This window comes from Phalacrocorax aristotelis, chromosome 11, assembly GCF_949628215.1.
Source record: "Phalacrocorax aristotelis chromosome 11, bGulAri2.1, whole genome shotgun sequence".
NCBI lineage: Eukaryota > Metazoa > Chordata > Aves > Suliformes > Phalacrocoracidae > Phalacrocorax > Phalacrocorax aristotelis.
This window is the reverse complement of record NC_134286.1, coordinates 20,312,793-20,323,930: the sequence shown is the minus strand read 5'-3', so window position 1 is coordinate 20,323,930 and position 11,138 is coordinate 20,312,793. Positions and strand designations below refer to the sequence as shown.

The 11,138-nt window shown below is 41.1% G+C and overlaps 1 protein-coding gene across 2 annotated transcripts in view; it reads left to right on the top strand.

Annotated features, from left to right (window-relative positions):
• The first annotated feature begins 1,569 nt into the window (after positions 1-1,569).
• Positions 1,570-11,138, top strand: part of ACSL4 (acyl-CoA synthetase long chain family member 4) — a 49,690-nt gene continuing 40,121 nt past the window's right edge. For both annotated transcript variants that reach the window (XM_075107230.1, XM_075107229.1), the window contains exons 1-2: positions 1,570-1,647; positions 3,429-3,477. The gene's annotated coding sequence lies outside the window, so the exon portion shown is untranslated. The remainder of the gene's footprint in view (positions 1,648-3,428; positions 3,478-11,138) is intronic.

Sequence of the window (11,138 nt, the reverse complement as noted above, 5' to 3'; positions counted from 1 at the left end):
ACAAAAGTCAGATGTGTTTCCATATTTCTACACGCTCTGTACTTCATGGGCTAATACTAAGAAGCATTTCAATACAAGATGGTATCTGGAATTACAAGGTATTGCAGGCACTGTTGCATAAAACATACAGTTAAATGGCTGCCATCAGTACTACTTTGGATAGAATGAAGACATTAAGAGAAGAGCAAAACTCAGTAGCCCAGTTTATGCTAGTATCATTCAGACTGGTACTGGAATGGCACATAACTACAGTCAAATGACATAAAAATGAATTGAAAACAGAACGGATAGCTACTGCAGTTCTGTAGTGTTCAGCCATGCCAGCAATGTCACTCCACTTTCAGTCATCAAAAATATTTCAGTCTTACTCTTCAAAATTTTAGAAGTAAAATACAGTGGGAGGATTTTGGAAATCCAATTTACCCCATTGGTTTTGTTGGTTTCTTTCTACACCATACTCGGCTTGATGATATTTGAGTACTCGTCTTCCTGTGTCTAAGGAGAAAGGCTACCCGATCAGTTGTGTAACAAGTTGCAAGAGTGGGTCTTCTCCCAGTCCACGTTGTAATAACCACTTTATGCATCTTTAAGTTGTACTAACACTGCCTACTTAATTTTCACAGCATCTTTGAGCTACCAGTACCCCTAAATTGAAAGGATAAGCAGTTTATTTTAGTGGCAGAACTTGAAGGTTACTAATGCCAATCACTACACTCACAGCTCCTTAAAGCATGGTGTTGTGGCTGCCTGGATTCCTTTTCTCCCTCTTAATGGGTAATTTAACAGGGCTCAAAATCCGAAAGCGATCTAGTTTTGCAGTCTGTGATGAGAGGAAATTGAATCTGGAAGTTCTCTGCTCTTTCATTTCTATGATACTGCTTCCCAGGGAAATATAAATTGCACTATTTAATTTTAGGGAACAACCCCCCACTTGGGTAGATGAACAGGTAATGTGGAAAGTAAGCCAGCCTACCCAGCACAAAGGTTCTGTGTCCCACAGAATGAATCATTGAGTGAAAGCTTCTTGGAGTCAAACATGATGCCAAAATTCCAGATGAATAAAGATTGGTTTACACTACGGAAAGATAAATTAAATGCGAGTTGCAAAGTCTATCCAACATACATACGTACTGCCTAAAAACTATGCCTGTATCTTACAGATCCTCCAGGTACCGCTTTCTGAAAAATTTCCCATTAACGTATCTGAAAACAGACTCTAGTGATTTGACGTTCATATTTACTCACTCTTAGTAGTCCAGGTGCAAGTCCCTTGAGAGTACAGATGTGCTGTGGATGGCCATGGGCTCAGACCTGTTTCATGGTGCTTTCATGGGACAGGAGCATAGACCTGTGCTGTTCCTTTATTTATATTTGAAGGTTTCTAATCTAAAAGACCTTGGTGGACTTCCTTTTCTTTTTCCCCTTTACCCTTGATTTCTAGCTAATGCTTGCTTTTTCTGGAGTTCATTGAAAACCAAACAAACAAAACCCAGGGATGCTGGAATTGCATTAGCATAAACAAGTAGTTTCTTCTGTCATGGGTCAATGTGACATCTTTTGTCCTGCACAGGAAGAGCCCTGGTCTGGATCTGACTGCTGAATCATGGTCTTTCCTGATGAATTGCCAGTGCAAGCTTTCTGCTTAAGGTGATTTAACACTTCTGTAACATTTAAAATCAACTGTTTGCACTCCAGCTGCACAAAAAGCATTGCAAAGCTTGTGGGATGTCTGGGGGAATAGTCTGCCCCTTCTCCCAGCCAGCCAGGTCTGCTTTGGTGAACGTGGATGCAAAACACGATCCCTGCAACAGCTCTGGAAGTTTGCAGTTAAGTTCAATGGAAGCAGATTGCAGGCTGGATTCATAAAGAAAAGAAACAGTCAGAGTAAATGACTTTATAAGGGTGTGTGTTCAGATATAAACCAAACTCTGATAGACCACAGAGATAAAAAGGGGAAATGGTGAAATTATTTTGTGAGTCTCCAAATTATAGAATTTACTTTTTCATATGAGAAATTTGCTCATAAGAAGGAATGAACTTACTACACCAGCCCAAAACAGATGTAGCTTGTATTTTGCAAATTCAGAGCTTACCATAACATACATAAATCTAGTGTGAAATCATGTCTTAGAAATATATCTACTTTGTTTTATGCTAGCCTTTAAATTCTGAGAACTAGCACCTAATCTGCTGCATACTCTGCACTTAAGATTTTCAGAGCTCGCTGAACAACCTCTGCAGGCAGAACTGATACTTAAACTGTGACGAGGGAAGGTGCTACCACCGCTGTGCTCCATTGTCCTAAACTAAGACTTACGCCACTCCTGACTTTCCTCCTGAAGGGTGTTACTGTAAACACTGATCAACAACGCTTAAAGCTAAAATAGCCATAGTGCTGTCTGTAGCCTTGTTGATCAGGACATCAGCAGGGCAAAGTTTCTGAAGAGTAACATCTCCTTTTAGGTCCAGTGATAAAGTTGGAAGAAGTCATGAAAATAATATTCAAAAACTTAGTAAGAGATGGAATTGCTCAGGATGTTTGTCTAGTGAATATAATGGACCTGTTGTTACCCTGCCTATTTTTGCACTACGTCCTAATTTTCTCAAACTCCTACAAGTCTTTTATTTGAAGATGCTTCTGTTGTATATTAATGAAGTTAAATGATCTAGGCAACATGGGCTAAAGCTGAAACTCCCCCAGCATCATCTTTCTTAACGATCATTGTCCAGTAAGAAAATAGGTCTGTAAGTGATACTACTCATCTGAACAGAAAGAAACTGTTACCGTGGTATTTGTCAGCTGTGTGTAATACTGATATCTGTGCTGGCCTTTGGAGCCAGATATCGTTACTGATAATGTGATGGTGTCTACTTTCGGGCAGTTTTGGGTTCTGAGAACAAGACCAGCAGGAGCAGAGAACACCTCAGAATGCACCATTCCCCAGCCCTGCTCCAGCGGCTGCGAATATTCAGAACTAGGTTTCATTTACTTCTTCTAGAACTACTGTGCAACAACAAGTATTTCTGCAAACAATTTGCACGTGTAGTGCAAATAATAATTTCGTGAATAAATAAAATAATTGACTCCAGGAATCAACTCGTAGTAGAACTACTGACAGAAATGAAAGCATAGTCATTAGAAGTATTGTGCATATGAAGCATATTCTGTTAATATTTCTTGCATGTATGACGTTAACGTGTTGTCATGGCTTTGGCTGGGAAGCCCGGGGAACAAATACAAGTAGGTAGCAACTACTGATATGACAAACTGATTGTGTAAGTAGAATTCTCTTCTGTTTTAATGGCAAAAAGGAAGTCAACGTCACGAGTGGAAACATTGGAAACAGTCACAGTGGTGTTAACTTCACCACAGTGTTAAAGGCTGAAGTTCACCTGGACTCTTCATTAAAAGTGCTTTTACTTTACAGATCTGAGCGCCGAGTCAAATCCGTGATCGCACCAGGAGTACTTTTTAAGGTAAGAATTCAAATATCTTTTTGAAAGACACTGTGTTAAGATGTAGTTTTCATCTTTGCATGTCATTTCTGGGTTTTTTACAATTAGGTATTTTGTGTACCGCAAATGTTTATGAATGGAAACAGATCAATTTAGACCCAAAGATTTTGACAATGAGGCTACTATGCAAGGGAAATGTTGACTTGTTGACTGAAAAACACTACTAAGAATGTAGGAACTTGTTACTCTGGAATCTTTGTCCATGGAAGCAAGAGCCTGTGTAGACGTATCTGGATGGGAGAGATAAAAGTGCATAAGGGGAGTGTTTTCTAGGTGACTTCTAAAGGGTCTGAAAAAGGTGACCAAGAAAAAAAAATCACACACATTACATTGTTCAGCATAATATGCAAAACTGCAGAGGCGCGTCTGTACCACTACTGCAAAATGTCTGTAAATGACATTTTAAAAGTCTCTTCTCCTGGAATTCGTGTTCTTTTTTCAATGGTGCTATGGAGGCGATTCTGCTGGACTGATGGGAAACAATGCAGTGATCAGTCAGCATCTGAAGAACGAGGCTGTGCTAGAAAAAACAAGATGTGACTGGAAGTTTTGCTGCAAAGACAGAATGAAAATAATATAATTTGAATCCCAGCAAAGTCCTGACATTTTGACAAGCTGGATAAATGAGATTCTTACAGGTACTCCATCTTGTAAATCATGACAGAAAGGATGGAAGCTGCAAGACTGTCTTGTAAGGACTCTCTTACAAGTTCAGGAACAAGCTGAAGCAGAACTGCTGGAGCATGTCAGGGCAGACTGGCAGCTTGCTGTAATTTAGACAGGATGTGTAGAATATTTTCAGACTGCAAGTTGCTTTAAAGCATATATAATACTTCTGTCCTTGGGCGGAAGTTTTATGTTGTGACTCCGCAATTTTACCTTCTGGGCACAGCAATCTCTGAAACAAAAGGTCTATCTGATGAAAGCAGGATCAGTTTGTACCGATTCTTATAGGGATATATAATCACAGAAATAGATGTTCCAAGAGTCATTTATAGTTTGTTTAAAAAATAAAATCACACAAGGGAGTTCACAATAACAAGATTGTATAAGACTTGCCTGAGTAGATTGCCAATTTATCACCAAATTATTTTCAGAAATTACTCTTAGGTGTGATTTTACATGAAGAAGTATATAGAGGAGCTCATAGTCTGTCAGTGTTAAGGACTATGAGTTGATTTATGGTTTTTGCTTTAAGAAATGAAGCATCAATAAAAAAAGAAACACATAATTTAACCTTTGTCTAATAGTTACATTGTTACGTAGGAAGCCAGTTATTCTAAAACAAGTAAGTATTCCTTCAAGCACCAAAACATGTTTTGGACATAAGATTATGTCTGTCCTTCATGCAAATCTACTGACGTATATTTGCTTCCAAAACTTACAGGAATGACTGCAAACAGATAAGCAGTAAGTTGAGTCATTGTAATCTTGCCAACATTACTTCTCACATTACAAATTCAGAGGAATATGTGCAGATGCAACAGCTCCCTGCGAGAACAATTTGTATGGGGGTACGACAGAGGATATTACTTGTACTTGCCTGTTACATATTCTTTGAAAAAGTGCCTGAAGTGGCGGGCGGCCCACAGACAAACACCATTAGGACTTGTCTTTTTTTTTAAATCGAGCATCGTATTTTTATAAAAGTTGAGCTCAGATGACAAATTGGAACGAAGTTAAGGTGAACAAGTCTTTTTTTGCTCTCTAGGTTCTAAATAAAAAATGTAATTGTGGAAAAAACTATTGATTAGGAGGTTGGCCTTGCTGTTTCTGTCAAGACAAACTTCTGCCATGGCATATGGAAATTGAAAAACCATTGAGGTCAAAGTCCTCGCTGAATTTTAGTCTTTGCTCAAATGAATTGCCCAGACAGTTTCATACTGAATTAGGACACTGTAGTGTTTAAAACGTTATGATTCCCTTAAAGGAAATTGTAAGACTCAAGAGATCCAGATGAGAAGAATGTGGAATAGACCCGAAAAGGACAATTATTTACCAATATTTTTAGCCATAATCTATCCTAATCTAACAGGCTCTTTATAGTAAGCCTGGCCTGTTGTGGCCATTGCTAACTGTGGTTATGCACTTTAGACTGGATCTTGTGAAAAAATAAGAAAACATTTCATTTTTATAGCATTTTTTTTAATGTCTCTGTGCAGCTGTAGAGCATATTTCATTATGTAAGAACTTGAAGTCCTCCTTGTAATGACTGTTCAAAGTTCCCTCTAAAGTCCAGAAAATAATTTTTAGGTACATTTTTATACAGCAAAATAATTATTGCACAGCTGCATATGTTCTACTAATAAGATGTGTAACAGTTTGCACCAACAAAGTTAAATTTAGAGTGCCAAATCTTTCCCTAGATTTATTGTCATATAGATCAGAAATATCTCTGTCAATACTGCTTTCCTTTCCTAAAATGTATATTCTCCAGCCAGGAATTCCATGTCCCTATAGCATCCTATTTAGGATCGACTACTCTAAAGCTCTGCTCCTGATGGGGTTTTCAGTTTTGTCACAAGCTGTACAATAAGACAACACTGAAACTGCATTCTCCTTTGACTTCATGTAGTGTGCAAACCCACCGATGTCAATGGTGCTGTCTGTGAAGGGCTGATTTGACCCAAGGTCATCAAATACCTAGGTGCCACTCCCATGAAAGAATCAAAACCCAAGCACAAAACCATGACTTTATGTGCTCTCATAGCTATGGTATCTTGAAGCCTACTGGGCTGTACATATTGATACCTAGTGCAGCCCCCTGTATCTGATTAATTGAGTATATCACAGTCTCTGAAATGCTGCAGATATTTAGGTGTTGTCGGGCATAATAGGTATCTGGGTGATACTACAATAAGTTGTCTCGCTTGCTGCCTAAGCAGGCAGAAAGTTAAGCATTGCCTCTGGAAAAGACAGTAGCTCTAAACTCTGCACAGATCTGAGGAGGTAATGCATGTGATGTTTTTACAGAATACAGATGTTATGCCTGCAAGAAGGTACATGCTTCTGTTTCATGCATGGAATATGGCTTAAAACAAAGATTTAATTACGTAATGCAAGTATATGTTCAACGCTTGCAAGTTTCTGTATGTTCTTCCACATGACTCACAATGAGAAGTCGTATCTGTGTAGATCAGAACTGATGAAAGGGGTTTAGTTCTGAAGACCTATCAAACTTTGTCTCTGCCTTCCCCCGCTCCTTCGCCAAAAGGCCCAGCATTTGGCTGCAGATACTAGATGTGATATAGATTCTTTTTATTATTCTTTATGTAAAATATAGAAATTGGTTATTTTATGGCAAGTGTTATAAACAGATTTGCAGATAATTTTCCAATCTGGTTTCATGTATAAGAGTAAGAGGGGAATAGAACTAGTCTGAACAAAAAGCATCAAAGAGCACAACAATTCATACGTCTGGCAGTAGGCCCCTTGTCTTAAAACACTGCCCTTTCGTCAATAGGCCATCCCTCAATTTCCCCCTATTTGAAATTCCTCCTTGAAATGCACTTCTTTGGAGAGAGCAATAATCCTTTGTGTCACCAAATGTGTATGGGTGACTGCTATGTTGGTTTTGTTGTGTTTTCTTTTAAAACACAACAAGAGAGTTGTTAGTTTAAAAAGATCTAGAGTGAACACAAGTAAGTTACTCCTGACAAGCGGAGTTAATGTGGAGGTTGAAGATGCTGCAGGTGGTTTTTTTTCATGAGGTGCTCTAAGTTCACGGTGAAGTAGCAGAAATACAATTAAAAAAATAAAGGCAAAAGGACCACATTAAGACTTTACCAGCCTGAAACGAAATTATGCTGGAGAGTGCCTGCTACAAAATGGCAAAGTTTCTGTACCAAATTTGTTTTCTGTTGTTTTGATTCTAACTGTACATTCTGTGAGGAAACAGGATTACATCAATGAAATAGTTTATTTCACCAGTCACTGCTCCTAGTATAAATAAACAACCCAGAAGTCTCCAAATATTGATTTACTACTTAGATTAGAAGCGCTAACATTATGCAATCCCTTTGCTGATATCAGGAATGAGGTGAGAAGCTGTTGACTATTTCCGAGCTTGCCCGGAATCGTGGGTGAAAAAAGAGACCTCCTAGACTGGCTTTAGTCTCTCCTCAACATACCTTTCTCTTGCTTCTTTTTGACCTCAGTGATAAGGATGAAAATTAGCATTAGTACAGAACTGTCTGGGGAGTTCTGTTACACCCATCGCGTTCCACAGAGATCATTGCTGCTTTTTTCTTACTAGAAAGATACAAAGCAGTTCCAACATGAGAGAAAACAAGAAGCCTTTCAGTCAGATTTGGTTTTAAAGATAGTGTGACACACTGTTGTATAAAGGCAGTTTTAATTATTCTTGTGGACTCCCAAAATGTTTGCAAAGGTGTTTCTGAGTTCTTGTAATGAATGTAAGCTTCTGACAACACGCTTGCTTTTCTTAGCTACCTGTTTTGAAACCTTTGGAAGTATTCCACTTATTCCCAGGGCATTGCGAGTTGACCATAGCTTGGTCTACAGAGAGCAAATAGATCTCTTCCTGCTTTGCTTTCCAAAAAGAATGTTTGAAAGCTTTCAAAGAACTAGTTTAAACATAACTATTTCTTATGACAAATTAAAGAGCAACTGCTACAGCAGTAAATTGTTAGGCATTTACATACCTGTAGCTACAGGAAAGGCTTCCTGCAGTGCTGTTTCTAAAGCCTCCACAGAACAAGGTACATTTGACTGTTCACTTGGATGCCCTCTCTGTAATAAGTTTAAGTTTAGGACTCATTATTGTAAGCACAACCTGGCAGGTTATATTTTTTCCTAGATTGTAATTAACCAAAATTTGTTTCCAACTCTGCTGAAATAATTAATTTGACTTAGATGGTGTTCATAATTCTGAAACAACCAGCATTTTGTTGAGCACCCCAACACCACCGCTGAACCTGGATGTCATTCAGTACTGCTCAGCTTGGGGACGTGAGTGGACAACCCCCCGCACGCACCAGGATTCCCCATTGAGCTTCTTGCTATGGCACGCAAGGCCGGCTTGTCCAGGGCCAAGAAGAGGTTGATGAGGAGGTTTCCAATAGGGAGGGCACGAAGGAAGAGGGTGAGGGAAGAGTTGCACTCAGTAGGAGTACACAACCTGGAGCGCTTGAAATCCAGGTGGGAGCAAGAACGTGAAGTCTGACGTAGAGAGATGGAAGCTCCAACTTAAATTTGTTTGAGGTACTACGAAACTGCTCCTGGAAAACATTAGAGTCGGAAGAGAGATGAATGAGGTAGTAGCGCAAGGAATCTGTGATACAAATCTATAAAACGAGGAGTGGCACAGAGGCAGTTAAGGCAGAATGATAATTCACAGTTAATTAACACAGAAGCCAAGGGACATCAGATGGAAATACCAGACAGAAGGCTCAAAACCTACAGAAGTGATTTTTACACAGCATGAAGTTAAACTGTGGAACTACATCAAGCTGTAGAGGCCAGAAGCCTGTATGGATTAAGAAAGCAATTGGATATTTCTTCCATTGATTTGTCTATCAAGAGCAGAAACAGACTACTTTTAGCTAAAAGTCTCTGAGCTGCAGAATTCGTTACCTTCCCAGGAGACAACCAGCCAATGTTGGAAACAGCATATTGTGCTAACTCGGCCACTGCTCGCACCCACTGGCCACTCCAGGGCTCTAGCAGGCTTACGCACAGGACATGCTTCCTTACCCACTAGCAGGGTACATCATGGTAAATCCAAACTCAGTTAATTCAAAACACAAGACTATAGGAAGTATAAAATAGCTGGAAGAAATTACAGATATATTCTCTTATCCATTTACTGTTTATGAGAAAGATTTAGAATGTAGGCTAATGTGTCAGTGTTCTAGGTGGGAAAAAAATTGTAGCAAGTTTGTTTGCCTAACCTTTCCTAAATACAGGGAGGTTAGATCAAAAAATATTTAGTCTGCATAGAACAGATGTGCCTTTGGGCATCTTGCACGGTCCAGACCCTCTCATTAGTGATGATTTGACATTAAGCAAAACAATGGGGGTTGAAACAAATTAGAACAAAGTGAGAGTAATAATGGACTGCCCTAAAATTCACATAGCCCAAGCAGAGCAAAAACCACACAGTGATTCAGTTCAGCCTCCATCTAAGGAAGTGATGTGCTTTTTGCTTCTCTGAGAACTATTAAATATAATATCCGCATTGCATATTCAGTTGTTGCCAAAAATTTTAGCCTCCTGCAAGGTATTGTCTTTTATAGGAACAAACTGTTGTTACCAAATACAGCTTTGGCTTGTTTTGTAATTTTGCTTTTTTCACACCCCGTCCCACTCCATATGGGGTGGGGGAGGATTGTGTTGGACTTCTGCTCAGCAGAGATGGAGCACAGAACGTTTCCTCTTCCTTTACACGCCGTTAAGAACTGGCTGTGTGACTTACAAAAGTCAGTAATTTTGTGCTAGTTCTCTTCTAAAGAAGCCTCGGACTCCAAAACATGTGAAACCATCTGGCACGCTCTTGTGTGAATCACAGGGATATTTGTGGCCTCCGGCTTTTTGAGCTGCACTGTGAGTAATCCCAGTTGCTCCCGTCAGCACTGCTGCTGAGACTCATTTCTGGTGTTTGGATGAAGAACACAAAGGCCTTCAACTCAGCTCGGTGGTCTCCAGACCATCAGGAGGAAAAACCAGGCAACAAACCTGTGTGCTAGTGTCAAGTCCAGTGTGAGAGATTTGGACTGGTGGGGTTACTGCTTCCAGTTTAAGCCTCCTAACAAGAGCAGGGTGACTGCCTGCACTTTGGGAGGCTGGGGCTGCTGCTTGAAGTGGTTCTCGCTCTGTGCCCGTAGGTCCGACTGTCCCAGAGCTTTTGGAAGCCTCACGAGACAACCGGGACAGCAGTACAGTACAGTAGGGTGACAGGGCTCTGCCTAAATGATGTTCGCAGCCTGGTTTCCCGTGACATCCCCCTCCTCCCTGGAGCTGCTGGATGACAGTGTCTGAACAGGAGCCAGCAGTGTGCCCAGGTGGCCGTGAAGGCCACCAGCACCCGGGCTTGTGTAAGCACTGGTGTGGCCAGCAGGAGCAGGGCAGGGATGGGGCCCCTGTGCTCGGCACTGGTGAGGCCCCACCTCAAATGCTGGGCTCAGGTTTGGGCCCCTCGGGACAAGAAGGGCCTTGAGGTGCTGCAGCGTGTCCAGAGAAGGGCAGCGGGGCTGGGGCAGGGTCTGGAGCACAAGTGTGCTGGGGGGCGGCTGAGGGAGCTGGGGGGGTTTAGCCTGGAGAAGAGGGGGCTGAGGGGAGCCCTTCTCGCTCTCTGCAGCTGCCTGAGAGGGGCTGGAGTGAGGGGGGGGTTGGTCTCTGCTCCCAAGGCACCAGCGACAGGACGAGAGGAAACAGCCTCAAGTTGTGCCTCAAGGTTTAGATTGGATAGTAGGAAAAATGTCTTTACTGAAAGAGCAATCAGACATTGAAACACGCTGCCCAGAGCGGTGGGGGAGTCACCATCCCCGCGGAGGTTCAAAAAACCATGTGGACGTGGCACCATGGGGACATGGTTCAGGAGGCCTGGGGGCGTTGGGTTGGTGGTTGGACTTGATGATCCCAGGGGTCTTTTCCAACTTTAA